Source organism: Haemaphysalis longicornis, unplaced genomic scaffold (genome assembly GCF_048455015.1).
Source record: "Haemaphysalis longicornis isolate Haplotype H1 unplaced genomic scaffold, Haemaphysalis longicornis Haplotype H1 scaffold_3, whole genome shotgun sequence".
Lineage (NCBI taxonomy): Eukaryota > Metazoa > Arthropoda > Arachnida > Ixodida > Ixodidae > Haemaphysalis > Haemaphysalis longicornis.
In genome coordinates this window covers 126,971,847-126,990,960 of record NW_027526335.1, presented here as the reverse complement: position 1 = coordinate 126,990,960, position 19,114 = coordinate 126,971,847, and the positions used below count along the sequence as shown (strand labels likewise).

The 19,114-nt window shown below is 49.2% G+C and overlaps 1 long non-coding RNA gene across 1 annotated transcript in view; it reads left to right on the top strand.

Annotated features, from left to right (window-relative positions):
* The window catches only part of LOC144173423 (uncharacterized), a 145,758-nt gene that overhangs the window by 100,693 nt on the left and 25,951 nt on the right, over positions 1–19,114 (top strand). Inside the window, exon 6 of the long non-coding RNA XR_013323263.1 lies at positions 8,634–8,738. This is a non-coding gene — a long non-coding RNA (uncharacterized LOC144173423). The remainder of the gene's footprint in view (positions 1–8,633; positions 8,739–19,114) is intronic.

Genomic DNA, 19,114 nt, shown 5'->3' with positions numbered 1-19,114 from the left:
GCGTGTCTGAGGTCATCCTAGGAGCTACCTGGCCTCCCGCAAACACTCCCGGTGTCATGAAGACACTTATTCGTGCGTCTAGCTCTTCTCTGTACTAGTAACTACTTGCATCGATGATAGGTTTGGCATAGTTGCTGGAACCTCCTTCTAGAACCCGTTGCTCACAAAATGGTTGTCTAAGGACCTGCTACATAGCCCACGCTTATTTTCTCTGGAGCAGATAACAATTCGTAATAAGCGTTACTTGTAGCTTGTTTAACAACAGAAATTTTGCAGCCGACACAAATCCATACGTCGTGGATGGAGAATCCGGAACCCTCAAATAAAAGTGTAAAAGTGTGGTTAGAGAGGACGCAGGAATGAAACCCAGGATTTTTAGGCCGTGAAACCGGCAACGTAACAACTTGGCCACCCCACAAGGTCCGAGGGGTGCAGGTAAGCAGCGGTGGCGAACAATAACATGTGCAGCCAATCGGAAAGAGCAAAACACTTCCCGTGGTCGAAATTTAACCTGCGCCCTTCGCGCCACGAAACCGTCGTGTACCCAAATGAGCTGTCATTGCAATTCGAGTACGCACAATTTTCTCTGGGTTCGTCGCTCGGGCGTTGACTTTAGACGTGGCCACGGGTTCAAGCGCGTGCTAACACGGTCAACTTTGGGAGACGTTTGAAGGCCAGTGGACTAAACGATCTCAGACCGACAGTCATGGAGACCTTTCAGCGGCAAGTTTCGAAATAAAGGTGACGACATATGGGGCGAAAACTTGGCGCCTTACTAAATACCTTGAAAGCAAACTGAGGTCGGTTCAACGGCCCATCGAATGAGTAATCGTCGGAGTAACAATTAGAGACAGGAAACGAGCTTTCTGGATCAGAGGACAAATTAGATTACTAGATATCATATTTCAAATGAAAAAAAAGATAGTCTTAGGCTGGCCACGTCATTAGGCGAAATGACAATTGGTGAACAGCCAGAGTGACATAGTGGACACCGATAGACAAGTTTAGAAAAAGGCGAAGCCCACTTACTCGATGGAGGGACAAAATAAGGATACTTGAAGGCAAGGAATCGACTGAAGCGGAGCTGGACGGGAGCGGTGGGAGGTGGAAGGGAGACGCCTTCGTCCTCCGGTGCACGTAGTGTTCTAATGCTTCTGATGATGATGACGCAACAGCCGGGTATCCAGCCATCCCTCCTGTTTGTCAAGTTTTGCACAACTACTGCAAGATGTTCCATTTTTTTTGTTGCAAAATGTTTCAATTATCGTGATAAGTTATGATTTCAAGAAATCGTCTGACATCCATAACCTAAAGTTGGCATACGCTAAGCCCATAAGTCTCGAGGGCCGTCTCTAGTGCTCGGAAGACGGAATGACCAGCACTTTTAGGATTTCTGCCGCAGCCTTCTCCAACCATTTTGTTAGGGCTAACGCATTGTGGTGAGCTTGCAGAAGCCGCAGTTGGCTGTTTTGATGTTGTCGCTGGAAGCTTTGGACTTCAAAAGCATGAGTATTTGCTTTAAGCTCGTTTGTTGATTTCTCTATCAAACTCTCCATAATGCGCAAATCTTATTGCACAGCTATAATTACGATGTCCTTAACTGTTTCCTCATTTTTTGTGCCAGCAGCTCTCACGACGCACGTCTATTGTTACTGAGGGTTCCTGTTTCAGAAAAGCGGCCTTGGCCCGGTCTTTAAATCTTTGTAACGCCTTTCTGCGCTACCCCCAAAAGCTCTAAAGCGGTCCTCAAATTGATGATGACGCTGGGTAGATTTAGACCTGACGGCAAACAGCCTCGCACAGTTTTCATGCTGTTTTGGCTAAGAGTGCCTTCTTAACTTGTGCTTCGTCTCTCGTCATTGTCTGCGTCCCCAGTAAAATTTAGGCTGACCTGTATTTAATCAATTATGATCCAACTAGCTCAGATTCTGTCTACTCTAACGAAGAAAACCGGAGTAGTTTGGGCAAGTTCAACTTCACAGCGCAAAAAAGCGGGACAAAGAAGAAAGGAAAACACAGAACAACACTGAAGCAAAACTTGTTAATACGCAAAGTGATCCATATCAATGCGTAATGCAGATTACCGGTCTGGATTTCATTCCTGTAGAAATTATCCACATGCCCGTGACACGGAATAATATAAGTGTCTACAATTTGTAATGTCGACAGGTGCCTTTCGAAAAACGGTAAAACACCGGGGCTCTTCAATTTACAGTCTCGTAGTCACCGCGGATAGTCCGCGGGTAATCCGAGGATCCCCGAAGCCATAGGGATACATGTGAAAATCGAATGCCGGACTGCTTCTCGGGGAGTCCGCGGTCAGTCCGAGACTGTACATCGAAGAGCCCCACTGTGATGCTGGTTCCCGCGTTCACTGGCAATAGCTGGGAAAGGTACACCTTCCGTATGTGGCTTGGCGGTAAAGAACACATTTAGGTGCCATTCCTTCGACCTTGTTAGACTTGTGGCACCTGACACATATTTACTCGTTAAGAAGAACCACGGTTTTGTATTTTGGTTTGGAGGCTTAACAGAAACTTTAACCAAGGACTCCTCGACGCCTTTAGGGCAGCTAAGGGTCCTTTATGTTTATGGCAGATTCATTGCTTAGTTTGAATGCAATCCTTGAAGATCGAAAATTTGCAGAAATATCTAGTTTAATGTTTGCACCAGCCAGTTCAATCGCTTTTTCACACGAAACTTACAAATATGCACAGTAGCAAAAATGCGACCTTTCAAGGAGGGCAAACAGCAATCCACATTCAACTGAAAACACAGACTAATTTAACAATGACGTATGAACCTAGTGCTGACCTATGCTCTAGAGCCATTGCAATCTTTGTAACAAAGGAAAGGTGGAGGTTTTGGACAGGGAAGCCACACGGGGTACCGCTTTTTGCTTTCTGGCTAGTTACAGTGACTTGGCCCTCACATGAAGGTCAATCGACGCAATACTTCCGAGTTTCCTCTCCCGTGCAATTCAACCGGTTGGACAGTTCAACTTGAAGAAATCGCTGCCATCACTCAGGATTCATCGCTTGCAAAAGCGCTTCCCTTTTGCAGGAACCACCCAATGAAAAAGGACGTGTCCGACTCCTTCACCAGGCCGTTCGAGCGACCAAGATGGATAGCTTCTCTTGAGCCTCTAAAGCACCATTTTACAGGCGGCCTCCAACCTGCTTTCCGACGGCTTGGATGAATCCGATCGCGCAAACAAGTCTTGTTGATGTTCACTTCCTGTTCCACCCTGCACTCCCACTTGGGAAATCTTGCCATTTTATTAGGTAATCTTTACTCTGAAATGAAACTTTAAGATGAGGTACACTAAAGGCAAGCACATTACATTTCTCTGAACTCGGTTATAACTACTCTTCCGAAGAAAATTTCGCTGTCAGAGAATCGCTAGATTTTATATATATTTAAGCGACCACGTGACGGCTGCCAGGCAGGCACTTTTCCGGGTATTGAACAGTCAGACAGATTTTAAGGGCCATAAACCTAAATAAGACCTGCACTTTGATTTGTCACATTTTCAACTTTACCGCACACGGCAACTAATGCGGCCGTAAAACGCCTTCCTAAAGTCCAGTCATTTAAAAAAAACATACGTTATAATGACAAATATTCGCTTATTACTGCATCGCCGCAACTTTTCGATGCTTTAATGTGGAGAAGGATCAGCTGAGCGTTCCTGGAGATACATTTGATCATAACGTGAAATTTCGCTGTTTGGAAAACAACTGTCCCTAAAAAAGCTATTTGATGACATCTCCCCATACAATGCATTCCCTACTATCATGTACACCATGGCTGTTTAGCACATAATCTTAATAATTGTATTATAGTCATCACATTATTTTGGTTGTGCGGCATATCTGCCCCACTTTTAGAAAAACGCAAACTTGGTTCGGCTCTAGCCATAAAGAGCAAGCGATAGCCTCCTCAAAATCTTACTTTGGAATGCTCAAAAACTGGACTCTTGCGAAATATTGGCGGGGCCAAGCAGCCACTATTCGAGCTCTGCAGTGCTATCTTTTACTTGTGAGTGCGCCTTATTAGGTATTTGGGGAAGTGCATCTTGAAAATTTATATTTGCAGCGTTAGTATCACTAAAGCCTTTGTTAGGCTAGCAGTATGTACAAATAAATAAAAAAAAATTAGGGAGGCTCGCCCTGTGCTTTTGAAACTTTAGGGGGGGGGGATGGGGGGGCGAAGAACCCACAATTTATACTCTGCTTTGCTGAACTTTTGCCTGTCAGTGCGCTTTAAGTAGTTTAGCGTATTTTATGAAGTCTTTCTTCAAAATCTGCTTACATTCAAGTTGTACAATTTTCATTTGCTCCGTCCAATTAAGTGGCACTCGCCTTCCAAAGCCGCCACAGAGAGAGGCCACTAGACGTCTTCGAAATTAGAAAAAACTGGTCACGGCAGCAGAGACGGCGAAGTGGGCACAGAGAATGAAAGATAAAAGACCGTGGAGGAGGCTTATAGGACAGAGAAACAAGAAATCAGGAAAGAAGGTTTATGTGGAAATACCTGAGGCAGTGCAGTCTCCTTCGAAGGGACGGGTGGGGTGCCTGAGAACCCGGGCGTACACCGGAATCTACAGGCAGCAGCATGAAACATGCGCATGCTGCGGCAGTGATCGGAAAACTATAGACCATGTTGTCAGGGCCTGCACAGAGATACTACCACCGCGAGCTGAGAAACGACGATGGCGGAGGCTTTGGGATTTGGTGTGAGGGGGAGCCTCAACTTCCGAGCCATAGAGGTGACAAAGATGCGCCTGAAATGGTGGCGGAGGGAAAGTAGGGAAGGGATGGATACGCAGGCGCAGTAATCATACGGATGAAAATTGGGAACTGAGGGGGAGGAAAAAAGGGGAAGGGAGCGATAGTAATTTACAACTGGGGTGATGGGGGTGGGAAAGGCAAATTTATCAGGTTAGCCAAGAGTTGGGCAAATAAGTGTAATAAGACCGGCAAGACGGTTGATGACAACTGACAGCCAGATTCAAAGGCACAGCCACTAATCTTCACCATCATCATAGGGGCATGTACCCGAACATTACAGCCTCGGGTTGCCAAGGCGATGCTGTAGAGTCCGTAGCGACATACGCTGTGCAGTCATCTTTTAGGAAAGTCTGCATACATAAAACAACCACCCGGAGCAGTATATAGTCTGTATGGCATTTGCTTCGGACCCGAGACGTAGGCCATGGCAGCATTCGTTTGTTTCCCCTTCCTCACTACAAGCTTCACACCGAGAAAGGCAACATTCAGATTACAAAGCTTTCTGCTGTAAGGGTCCGCCATGGCGTACCTTTATTCTATATTCCTGGCACTGGAGTTCTTTGTACACTCACCTCCGTTCAAAAAAAAATTAGCGCCAATCCACACTGTGAATGTGGTTGGAAAGCAAAGCTCTAAACGACACGCACAATGATTACCCACGGCGACGTCACTTAAATTCACTCACGTAGATCTACAAATAGTGAAACCAGAAAGAAGTGGAATGCACTTAACCACGCCCTCTTTACTTCAAAGATATATTCTTGGTAAGGTTAAATCAATGCACGATGCATGAACAGTGGTCGATTGAGTTGAATTGTTGTAGCACATGAGTGGAAACTCGTTTTTTATAAAATTAAAGCTCAAACCCGGTTAGACGACCTGACGTCTCCGTCTCTGCCGTCGAGGACCGAGGCGATGAGACCGCCTGCAGAGACGAAGGAGGGGCAAGAAGAGTAAACACTTCTATTCAGATTTCTGAACGGCACAGAGTGCCGCCCAGGGAAGTGGTTCCTTTCTCACTGTAGTCGATATTCAGACCGCGCCGCCTGTGCTCTTCCCCCCAGCTGAAACTGTTTAGGCAGAGAGGGGCTGGACAGCGACATCTCACATTGCTCTTGTTCGGTAGTTGACGGAAAGAAAGGAGGGTGTTCAGGGCTAAAGTCGCACACCCCGATTATGTGGCAGAGTGTTCCTACTTCTTAGCAAAATTTACATTCAGCAATGTAGCGATCGATTCGGGTTCGTCAAGTGAAGGCGCGTCGGGTGTGGGAAGGAGCCGCATTGTATGAGCCGTAAGGTATTTTGTTTTTCTTGGAGAGGTCAGGGTAGGGCGAAGGTAGGTTCTTTCTCAGAAGGCGATAAGGCTGGGTTATGTCCCTGAACGAGAGAAGCGGGCGACTGTCCTCGTGCAGCTCCACAGCACGGGGGGGGGGGGGGGGTAAAAGTTCAGGCTTCGTGGGGAGTATTCGTTGCCCTCCATGGAAGCGGGAGCTGGTGTCCTCATGAGCTTAATAAAACCATTTCATGAGTGGTTTTTTAGCACCCGCAGTGCAGGTCGGGACACCTAACCCGACTGGTTATCCTGGTATTCTCGTTGGGAATCGGTGACTACCTTACAAACTCTCGTTAGACTGAGAGCCAAGACGATGGTTGCATTTTCTGCTGCCGTCAATTCTTCGGTCTCTAGTGCGGCACACGCAAGAAGGTTGGTTCTGGAGGTAGCCACAATGATGGCGTACTGCTGCTCTCTATGTTTGGAGGCGTCTGGGTAGATAACTGCATGATGCCCACCAAAGCTGGTGTTGAGTGCTTGAGCCCGTGCTTGTCGGCGACCCTCGTCGTGTGAAAGGTTTATATTTCAAAGCAAAGGGAGCATCTTTAGTTCTCGTCTGTAAAAGTCCAGGAGTATATCAAGCGGATTGGCATTCTGTGCTGCCCAGCTGATCTGGAGGAGGACGCTGCGACCCGCCGCAGTTCTGGTCATTCGGTGCTTCTGGATAGAAAGATGGCCCTCTAACCGCTCTTCCACCGTGTTGTAGAGCCCCGTGCTAAGCAGCCTTTCGGTGGACGCACTCATGGGAAGACCAATGGCTTGCTCAATCGCCTTTCTAATCATTATATAAAGCATCTTAATTCCTCCTTGCCGAGAAGGAAGGAAGGGGGTTGACGTAAGTGATTCTCAAGAGGACATAAGCTTGAAACGTACCGGATTCCTTGAGGCCTCGCTTCTTGGTGCCAACTCGCCTGATCAAGTGTATAATTTTATTGATGGTGTTTTTGAGGCGCTGCAAGGATCCGTCACTCTTGGTGTTGGTCTGAAGATGTAGGCCCAGTATCTTGATGCTGCGGTTTGGAGTGATGGCCTGGCCATCAAGGAATATTTGAATGTGTTATTTGGTGTGTCGTTTGTCGTGAGTGCGGACGACAAGGAGCTGAGAATTTTAACGTGTGTACTGGAAGCCACAGGCTTTAGCACATTGATGTACTAGGAGTGAGATACCATGGGTTGATGTGAGCTTCCTTTAATCGCTATCGCATGGCATTCAGCGAGAATGCTGGGGTTAAACCCGTAGATGTACTTGGTGAGTGCACCACTTTTCTTCCCCGTCTTGGCGTTGGCTCGTAGTTAAACCGGTAAGATAACGGGCTCTTGGTTTGTTACTCTGTTAGTTCCAGGTTCGATTCCTGGCAGAGCAGTAGTTTCTTTTATTTGTTTGCGGGAGTTTTCTGGTGACACCAACGGTCGCGAAAGAACCCTTGGGGGGTAGAGGTAAAAAGCTTTGCTTTAAAATTCGTACAGGAACCAATATGCGGTAAATCTGCACACCACACACCTAAGCTAGTTTTGAATGCAAGTACCCTGGGTTAAACACAATGCGAACTTTCTAAAGTTATAAAAAATTTGTGCAATTAGGGTATGCCAAATATTTGCGTTAAAGCACATCCCAGTCGCTGTCAGTCTAACTGCTGAATCCAACGTACCTGTAAAATCTCTTAAGGGGAACGATTATGAAATTCTGTTCAGAGGCGTGTATCGCGCAGCGAGGAATATAAATGGCATCGTTATAGGCATAAATATGAATGACTTATACATGACTTCTTTGGAATGACATCGCTCTACAAAATTCACAAGAAATGCATCTGACGGCGTAGAATGCTGTTTTCTTGGTGGTCATAGGTTACCTATAGCTATAATGGTATTCACAAAAATCCGGGGCAGTCCTAAAAGATAAATTGAGACGGCATGATTAAAATGCAAAATAAGCAACTAGATTTTATGTCGGGCACTCGGAGTCGCACAAATTTATCGGGGCAAGGTAGACCTCATCGACAACCAAAAATACCACAGTGAGGAAAAGTGGAGCTTCTCGTGAACACATCGTCACACTAGTAATTTAAAGCGTCCAGGAGTTTCTGATAAACATTTTACCTTGCAGGGGGGGAGAACAATTTTAGCGCATAAACACTTCTTGTACTTTACAACGGAAACTTTTTTCCGTTGTTATTGAATTCTAACTTCATAGAACCCAACCCCAAAACCATACAAGCAGGCCTACTAATTAAACAAAACAAAAATATTATGCATATTTTCCCAATTTTCACCCGTGTAGCAATTATACAAATCGCTATTAGGTACAGGGTTCTTGTCAAGTGCATCACTGCATGTAACATAAATATTGGGGATGTCACTGAACAGCCGCGATTAACTGGTGAATAATGGTGCCCGGTACATTTTTCCCAATACAAATATTGTGTTCCAGACATCAAAAATATATTGCGTTCACAAAATGCGGATATTTAAAATGCCATGTTCTAACAGATCCATGGGTATTCTTACAGGGCAAAGAGGGTGAGCCACAACTTGGCTGTGCTATACTTTGCTACAAGGTAGGAAGTGATACGGAACTAGAGTACAGATTTCTCCAGGCTGGTGCTGAATGCATGGTAAGAAGCGTTGATTTCTTCGCTTGTTTTGATATGTTTTTGTCAGTTACAAGACTGGTTCGAGCAATACAAACAACTGCATAAAAATATAAATTTCAAGAAAAGTTTGAACATCTTTATGCAGAAAGAACACGTAATTTGTACCTGAACCATGGCTAGAACCGACTAGAAAATCTTGCGACCTGGCATGTTACACACCGAAGAATTAGGTTTTATAATTTCTTACCATTTGCTGTTAGAACCACATACCAAGGCTATTTGCGAATCTGTTTAAAGTGAAACCTCGTTTAACGTTATGTTTAACGAGATAGTAGCGTGCACACTTGACGCTGCTGTTTACCACTGCTCTTGGCATGAATTAACAAATAAATTTTTACCGCTTTTAGAAATCATGACCTAACATAAACGCCACTAAAAAATATAAGGTAGTTGTTGGAATAGCTGTAGCCCAAGGGCGGGGGTATATTGCTGCTCGGATGCTCATCAAGAATTTTCCGCAAATGAATATATTCGGATAAAGGGCAAAAGATGTATCTGAATAAACACTTGAGCTAAACGAAGCTTGTGATTATTAATTTGAGGAAAAGTTCACAAAGCATCTTTAAACCACAGCGTTCCAGATGCAGACGGCTTTCATGAAGAAACGCTTTCACTTCCTGCCACACTGCCACATTGATTTGCGGGGAGCCTGACATAAAATTGCATTCAAATATAGCGTGAACGGGGGTACAGTGAAGTGAAACGCAAATTGCGTCGCTGTCTTCCTTCAACGCATAATGCCTCACCGTTGTTCTTACCTTCTTCGCAATCTACTTTCCCTCCTTCTTCTCAATTATGCGCAGTCACAAGTCCCAGCGGTCTGAGTTCAGCCATGCTGCCACGACTTCCACACATAGGGCAGCCTACAAAATTATGTAACCATTACTTTAATTTTCATTAAAGGGGATCATGTTGCGCTGAAAAATGCGGACGTGAATTTCTCAGGTGATGCTAAACTCCAACGACTTCTATGCACAATGAGTCACGAAACCATACTGCCCTATTGGGCTCCAGAGGGGGTTGTTTCAAGGAGGTATTCTGACTTCGCAGCGATTGGAAATAAGAGAATTCCTCGTCTCCAAGTCGAATATAATGAATAGAATTGGTTAAAGAGGAAACGTACCATAGCTGCCATCATATTTGACCAATGCCCTACAGGTATAATGTGAAATATAAAAGGTTCCCCTCACTTGGCATCCAAATACGGAATACTACACGGCATTGATTTTGCGACGGCAGAATAATAGGAAATATGCCATAAAGCTTAGTTGAAATGGTACAGATATATTCAGTTTAGCGTGTGGTTACCGTGATCTAGGACTAACGACGTGCCAAGCAACGACCAACTTATTCCATGTCGAGGTGCGTGTAACTTTAGTCAACATATACATCCATACGTAGGCTAAAGGCGGCAACGGATTCACTAGATCCTCCTTGAATCAGCTAGATCAACCAAGTTCACGTGTTGCAATGTGTTCTCTGATTCTATTCCGGATGCCGTTGGTTTCCCTTGCACCCATGCTGTAATTCACTCATTTTTCTTTTAAATTTCGACAGTTTACTTTTTTGTTTCAGTAGGGTAATAAAGAGCCATTTTGGTACTAAAAACGACTCAGCTGGTCCGTATCTTTTTTACCCAATGAGCTATACACTAAAAAATGACGCCATATTCCCGTGCGGCAAACCATGATTAGGATGCGGAGCAGAATGGGGGGTGGGTTGTGTGTAAGAAGAGTTGATGAATGGTGTTAGAGTAAGAAGACGTGTGGGTAGGGTGGTAGTGTGCTAACCTTGTTTATGCGGCTCTGAGGAGGAGGATAGAGGATAGAGAATAGATAATAGAGGAGAGACACGCATGCGCAGTGGAGGTGTGGAGGCCGGCGCAACAGCGCTTGTCTGCGCTGACGTTTACGTTCCGCTTCGCGTGCACAAAGCTCGGGATGTGCCACTGGCCTCTGCCGTTTCTCAGCAGCCGCTCCTGCCCTCCTCTGTACGGCCTTGAGAATGGAGGAGAGACGCGCATGCGCAGTGGAGGTGTGGACGCCAGCGCAACACCGCTTTTCTGCGCTGACGTTTACGTTTCGCTTCACGTGCACGGAGTTCGGGATGCGCTCGGCAGCGGCTCGTGCGCTTCCCCGTGTGGCCTTGAGAATGGAGGAGAGACGCGCATGCGCAGTGGAGGTGTGCGGCGTTCGGGATGCGCTGCTCGCCGCTGCTTGTTTCGCGGCAGCGGCTCGTGCCCTCCCCTGTGCGCCTTAAGAAAGGAGGAGAGACGCGCATGCGCAGTGGAGGGTGGACGCCGGCTGCAACAGCGCGGGACACGAATCGGCCATAAGACGCTTCCCATCTAAAAGCAGCGTTTTTAGATGCAAAGCATCTCAGTCAGCCCTCCGTCGTCCGTCGGCGTCCGGTGTCCGCACCTCTCCTCCTCTCCACACCACCTGTGCGCTAGCGCGCGCTGCTCCTCCTCTCCACACCACCTGTGCGCTACGCGCGCGGCTCCTCCTCTCCCCTCTCCACACCAGCTGTCCAATCATGCGCATGCGCGCTGCTCCTCCACTCCACTCCCTCTGCTCTGCAAAAAAACCCGGTCCGCGCTCCGCTCAGTTGCTTCTTCGCTACTGCGCCGTCCGATGACTGGAAATGGGCGCCAACGATTCCGTCAGCGAACTGGCTGGCACACCTTCAACTAGCGCCAGCCAGCACACTGTCAGAACCGCGAGCACCTCCGAACACAAGGCTGCACAGAAGAGAGCTCGGGACGCCGAACGTAAGCGGCAGCTTCGAGCAGCGGATTCCTTGCTTCGAGAACGAGAAGCCGCTTTGAAAGGCCAGCGGTGAGTAGCTGATCCAGATTGCGTTCGGCAACGTTACAACGCTTCGAAATGTCAGGGTCGAACAGCGGATTCCTCGCTTTGAGAACGAGAAGCCGCAAAACGTTCCATACTACTCGATAAATAAAGAACACATTTAATACTCTACTACACGTGTCCTTACTGTAACAACCAATTAACACGCTACTACTCCACGGCTTTGCATCCCTTAGGGTTCCCACGTGAGAAGATGGTATAATTTTTTTGGTTTACGTAAAGGAGAAGATTGGGCTCTGTCTGTCTGTCTGTCTGTCTGTCTGTCTGTCTGTCTGTCTGTCTGTCTGTCTGTCTGTCTGACGCTTGGTTACGCTCATGTGCCCTAATATAAATATGGTTAAACACAAAATGTAAATGCGCTATCTATGAAAACTTTACAGGGCAAGTTCTTCACTTTGCAACACTGAAAACGCTATGACGGTGCCCAGTGTGATGCGCATGCATTTTGCATCCGCATCTCGCAAAAAAAAAGACACCAGCGTGCATCGCTTGCCGTGTTTCAACCCGATACTCGGTGTAGGCGTCAACAGATATAGTATTATTCGCCCTCACATTATGTGGTAGCGCTGTATTTGCCCTTGAGTATTTCGCATTTGCGGAAAATGAAACCGCGGCTCTGAACGAAAGCGATACGGCCGCAAGAGGCCGACACTAAAGCAGTGTCGCCAACGGTATGGTTTTCACCGTACACGTGTACGGCGATTTTGGATTTTTTCTCTCGTGGTAAGGCCGTGGGGCAGTAGTTAAGCCTTTTTTTGGCAAGCTTAGGGCAATTTTCATTTGTTTTTATTGGACTTGAAACCCTAACCCAAGTAAAGCCTCAAAAGTACGAAATAATTCTTTCTAGCGTGTTTTAATGCGAAGTTTGTCGGCCATATTGTGTTTCGGCAGTGCGACCCTCAGGCAGAGAACCGAAGAAAATGCGGCAAATCCGGGAAAGGCCAGGAGCCAGCGGCATGCCTGCCGGGAGGAAAGATGTCTTAAGAATTGACCACTCATTATCAGCAGCATAGAGGAAAAAGTGACTGCAGGAATAGAGTTCCATACTAATATACGCAGTGCATCATAATATGAAACTGTATAACTGTCAGTCATATGGCGCCTGGCTCTAATGACGTCAAGCAAGGGGTACCTGCCCATCGTTAACATGGGATGGACACAGCTTGTGGTTTGGCAGCCGGCGGTGCATACAAATTTCAGTGCCCTTTCACTGTGGGAAGAAAAATGAACAGCGAAGCTGGGCGCAGTCCAACGAGTAGGGAAAGCAAAACACGTTTATTTCTAATATGAAATTGAGCATATTGCCGCGAACCATATACGGGTTTGCTTATTTATTGTTTGCATTAATGCCCGGCCGTGCCCGGATCCGTTATCTGTGTCCCATGCGAAGCGCGTGTTCCATTCTTTATTTTTATGCCGCACGGGCTATCACATTCAGATAAGCAGAGTGTTTCGCCCTAACGCCGCTGGCCCAGAATAATCTTCTGTGATCTACAATGTTCTGGATGTGAATCGACGGTCCAGAAACTCTCGCGCCGAAAGATAAAAGCCTGCACAGCAGACGCCGCGCCATTCGAATCTGCGACGCTCGCCGCCGCACGTACGTCACTTTGTTGACCGCTGCTTCGCCACCTCTGTATTCTTTTGAGTTGTTAGGGGAGCACAAGTTCGCTCCAATAAACTTGTTTCTTTTCCAAACAACTGCGTTGTCCTTGGCTTCGTGACATCTGGTAGAGGTGCTGGGTACGCACCCTTCATGCCCACTACAACCTCTGGAAGCCGCCAAGCCCGTCCAACAAGAGCTAGCCTCCGCCTGCAAGATTTACCAACCGAGTTCGGTCTACTACCGGAGAAAGCGAAGAAGAAAGACGTCGCAACCAGCACCATGGCCAACCAAGCCAATCCTCTCGTCGTTCTGCAGCAGCCACGGGAACCGCCATCATTCCGAGGAGCCCCCGCAGACGACCCAGAAGAATGGTTGGAGAAACTGGAGCGCGTCCGGAAATTCAACAGGTGGGACGACGCACAAACGTTCCGGCATGTTTTCTTTTACTTTGAAGATTCGGCTCGCACTTGGTTCGAGAACCACGAGAGCTCCTTGACAAACTAGGCTCAGTTCAAAAGCGAGTTCACTAAGACCTTCACTACCGTCGTGCGGAAAGAACGAGCCGCCCTTTTGTTGGAAACGCGCACGCAACACCCCAACGAAGGAGTCGTGATCTTCGTTGAAGAGTTGAAGCAGCTATTTCGCCGCGCGGGCCCCGAAATGACGGAAGAAAAGAAGTTGCGCTTCTTATGCTTAGGGTGAAGGAGGAACTGTTTGCTGGACTTGTCCGAAATCCGCCCAAAACCGTCGCCGAATTCTTGACCAAAGCCAGCACCATTCAGAAAGCCCTCGAAATGCGTGCTAAGCAGTATGACCGCAACTTTGTTGGCGCGGCCAATGCGAACGACTTTTGACAGCACGCGGATCCCGGCCGACAGCCTACGCGAGACTATCCGCGCAATAGTGAGAGAGGAGCTGCGGAAACTTCTCCCAACGCCGCCGCAGCCCCAAGTCGCTTCCCTCACCAACGTGATTAGAGAAGTGCAACAAGCGTTGGGAACTTCTACGCCATCCGAGGTACCCCGAGAGCCACAAGCTATGACATACTCCACGGCTGTTCGTCGACCCCGCCCTGCTCCAACACGCCGTCAAGAGGCCCCGCCGTACCGCCGCCCTCTGTCACCCGCCCGATCCCCGGTAGCCCGAAACCAGGCGCCGAGGAAGACGGACGTATGGCGAACTCCCGATAACCGCCTTCTGTGCTACCACTGCGGAGAGGCCGACCGCATCTACCGTCGCTGCCCATACAAGAGACTCGGACTGCGTGGTTTCTCCGTCGACACACCTCGCCCTCTCCCTGGCCAACGACCACGTGAGATCGATGAGTATCTATCTGAAACCAGCCGTAGCCCAGCGCGTTTCAACCGTTCGCCGTCGCCCTACCCATGCCAATCGCCGAACCGCCGTAGCAACACTGACTTCGCCCGTGGAAGGTCCCCCAGCCCAAGCGGTGGAAACTAAAAGCAGCAACTTCTTGAGTAGTAGTAGTAGTAACTTTATTTGAGCTCGAGGCGTTTTCAGACGCCAGACGGAGCGGTTGCTCTACGGTGAAAAACTGGAAACCCTCCAACGACGCAAGGACGCGCCGAAGACAGTGATTCACGACATGCCCTCATCCCGACGACCCGACCTAACCCTGACGAGACTCCCGAACACGACGGCAGCTATACGCCGCGACGCGTACCCGACCTGACCGAGACGTCCGCTGAGAAGACGACGACAACGACGACGCACAGTGCCCGACCGTCAACACGCACAAGCCGAGATGCGACGCCCCGACGCACCCGGAACTCGAGGAAGGCGGCATCCGACGTCAAGGTGTCCATCGACGGCTTTGATGTAGTCGCCCTCGTAGACACAGGAGCCGACTACTCCGTAATGAGCGGACCATTTGCGTCTAAGCTGAAGAACGTTATGACTAGATGGGACGGTCCACACATACGCACAGCAGGAGGCTACCTCGTGATGCCAAGTGGAACATGCACATCGCGCGTAACCATAGACGGCACGACGTACCCTGCGGTGTTCGTCGTTTTGCCCAACTGCTCCCGCGACGTAATTCTCGGAATGGAGTTTTTGACGGACAACGGCGCAATATTCGAGCTGCAGACGAAGTCGATAACTTTTTCCTCCGACCACTCCATGACGCCGGAGTCGAACCCGGAAAACCGTGCAGCTGTAAGGATCACCGATGATCACGTCACCCTGCCACCCCGCGCAAGTTTGATGATCACCGTCTACTGTGAAGGTGCTGCTCCCGACATCGACGCTATCCTGGAGAGTGACCAAAGGTTGCTTCTCGACCGTGGTGTGTCTGTCGCAAGAGGCATTGCGCGGTTTAGGCAGCGCAAATCCCACGTTTTGGTCACCAATTTCACCGAGGAGTACCAGCATTTAAACAAGGGCGCTGCAATTGTGTTTGTCGAAGAAACGCAACAAGCAAGTGACGTGATAGCAGTCGCCGACTTTGAACGTGCACCCGAATATACCTTCAAGCTTCCGCACCCCTTCGACGTGAATCCGGCGCTACCGCAAGAAGAAAGGAACAAGTTATTGGCTTTGCTGCGTCGCTACAGCGAGTGTTTTTCGTCGAACTCAAAGTTACGTCAAACACCTCTGGCGAAGCACCGGATAATAACCGAGGATGGAGCCCGACCTACCCGACAGTCACCGTACCGCGTCTCTTCACACGAGCGCGAAGCCATCCGGACTCAAGTCGGCGACATGCTCAACGACGACATCATACAGCCATCGAAAATTCCGTGGGCTGCGCCGGTCGTACCCGTGAAGAAGAAAGACGGCACACTGAGATTCTGCGTTGACTACCGGCGATTGAACAAGATCACCAAAAAGGACGTGTACCCCCTGCCACGAATCGATGACGCCGTCGACCACCTCTGCCATGCGAAGTACTTCTCATCGATGGATCTGAAGACCGGCTACTGGCAAATTGAAGTGGACGAGAGAAACCGAGAGAAGACTGCATTTATAACCCCGGACGGTCTATATGAGTTCAGGATGATGCCGTTTGGGCTGTGCTCGGCGCCAGCAACGTTTCCAAGAGTCATGGACACTGTGCTAGCCGGCCTGAAGTGGCACACCTGCCTCGTATACCTCGACGACGTTGTGGTATTCTCCCGGACTTTCGACGAACACGTCGCAAGGTTGCAGTCTGTACTCGAGGCCATCCGTACGTGGCGGTTAACGCTGAAGCCGGAAAAGTGCCGCTTTGCGTACGAGGAACTGAAGTTTTTGGGCCATTCCGTCAACGCCGCGGGAGCCCTGCCTGACCCGGCGAAAACTTCAGCCATACTGAACTTCCCAAGACCGAAAGATAAGAAGGGCGTGCGCAGATTTCTTGAACTGTGCGCATACTACCGGCGCTTCGTCGCAAACTTCGCACGCATTGCAGAGCCGTTCACGCGCTTGACGAAAGATAGCACCCCTTTCAGCTGGGAAGACGACCAAGAAAAGGCATTCTGCGAGCTGCAAAAACACCTGAAAAGCCCGCCCGTGCTCGCTCATTTCGACGAAAACGCCCAAACGGAAATACATACGGACGCCAGTGATATAGGCTTGGGTGTCGTCCTTGTCCAAAAACAAAGCGGGTGCGAAAACGTAACCGCCTATGCCAGCCGTGGTCTGTCGAAGGAGGAGAAAAACTACTCTGCCTCCGAAAAAGAGTGCCTGGCTTTTATATGGGCCATTTTAGAATTTCGCCCATACGTGTATGGCAGACCGTTCAAGGTTGTAACAGACCACCATGCGCTGTGTTGGCTCGCCAATTTGAAGGACCCCTCTGGCCGTCTTGGGCGGTGGAGTTTGCACCTGCAAGAGTTCGACGTTACAATCGTCTACAAATCCGGCAGGAAACACTCCGACGCCGACTGCCTGTCCCGCGCCCCTGTCGACCCACCACCACAAGACGCCGATGAAGACAGCGCGTTCTTCGGGGTTGTTACGGAGAGCGACCTAGCCGCCCGGCAGCGTGCCGACCCCGACTTGCCCGTAATGATCGACTACCTCGAAGGACGAAACGTCGACGTGCCTAGAGCATTCAAGCGGAACTTACCATTATTCAGCCTCAAAAACTCCGTCCTCGTGAAGACGAATTTCAGCCCCGGAACAAGAACGAATTACCTACTTGTCATTCCCGAAGACCTTCGTGACGAAATTTTGGAAGCGTCCCACGACGACCCGTCTTGCGGACATCTCGACACAGCTCGCACTATTGCAAAAATTAAGGCGAAGTACTTGTGGCCCCGCCTTACATACGACGTCACCCACTATGTTCGGAGTTGCCGCGGCTGCGAGCGACGAAAAACGCCGCCGACAAGACTCGCCGGACTTCTGCAACCGATCACCGTCCCGTCGAGGCCCTTTCAACAGATTGGAATGTACCTTCTAGGCCCGTTCCCGACGTTACGATCGGAGAACAATTGGATTGTCGTAGCGACAGACTACATGACGCGCTACGCAGAGACCGCCGCTCTTCCGCGGGGGGCTGCACAAGAAGTCGCCAAGTTCTTTATAAACCAAGTTGTGCTGCGACATGGAGCCCCTGAAGTCCTAATCACGGACCGCGGAACGGCCTTCACCGCGGAGCTGATGCAAGGAATCTTACGCTACAGCAACACGGATCACCGAAGAACGACGGCGTACCACCCCCAAACGAACGGACTAACGGAACGTCTGAAGAAGATGATTGCGGATATGCTGTCTATGTACGTCGACGTTGAATATAAGATTTGGGATGAAGTCCTCCCGTATGTGACGTTTGCGTTCAATACAGCGACGCAGGAAACTACGCAGATGACACCATTCGAGCTTCTCTACGGAAGACGACCGACTACGATGCTCGACGCCATGCTTCCGCATGTAGAAGAAGACGACCTCAACGCCGACGTCCAAGGATACCTTCAACGTGCGGAGGAGGCCCGCCAGCTCGCTCGAGTTCGTATAAGGGACCAGCAGCTGGTGGATGCCGGCCGCTACAACCTCCGACGCCGAGACGCCGAGTACCAACCAGGGGATCGTGTGTGGGCTTGGGCTCCCATCCGACGACGCGGACTCGGTGAGAAGCTTCTGCGACGGTATTTCGGACCCTACGAGATTCTACGACGTGTTGGCCAATTAACCTACGAAGTGATCCCCAGTGGTGATTCCGGCACATCACGACGACGCACGCGACCTGAAGTCGTCCACATGGTTCGCCTCGAAACTATACTTCGCAAGTCGACGAACTTTTTTGTTGTTGTTTTATTGTTGCTGTTTGTTCGAATTTTCGTTTTATTTTAGCATCGGGTCGATGCACTCTTAGAGGGGGGTAATGCCGCGATCCATATACGGGTTTGCTTATTTATTGTTTGCTTTTAATGCCCGGCCACGCCCGGATCTGTTATCTGTGTCCCATGCGAAGCGCTTGTTCCATTCTTTATTTTTATGCCGCACGGGCTGTCACATTCAGATAAGCAGAGTGTTTCGCCCTTACGCCGCTCGCCCAGAATAATCTTCTGTGATCTACAACGTTCTGGATGTGAATCGACGGTTCCAGAAACTCTCGCCTCTATGCTCTCGCGCCGAAAGATAAAAGCCTGCACAGCAGACGCCGCGGCATTCGAATCTGCGACGCTCGCCGACGCACGTACAGCCGGTGAAAGGCTTGTCTATAACACAGCGTTCGTACTCTCAGCCCTATCCTGCCCCGACGGAGCGGGATTTTAATAAAACTACTGCGGAATTCTGAAGTCTTAGCCCTTCGCTTTTGCCTCCGACATGTTTGGAACGATTATGTTTCGGCAGTTTTCGGATGTAGCTGGTTGAAGTTTAAATCGCTGTTATAGACAAGCGTTTTACCGGCT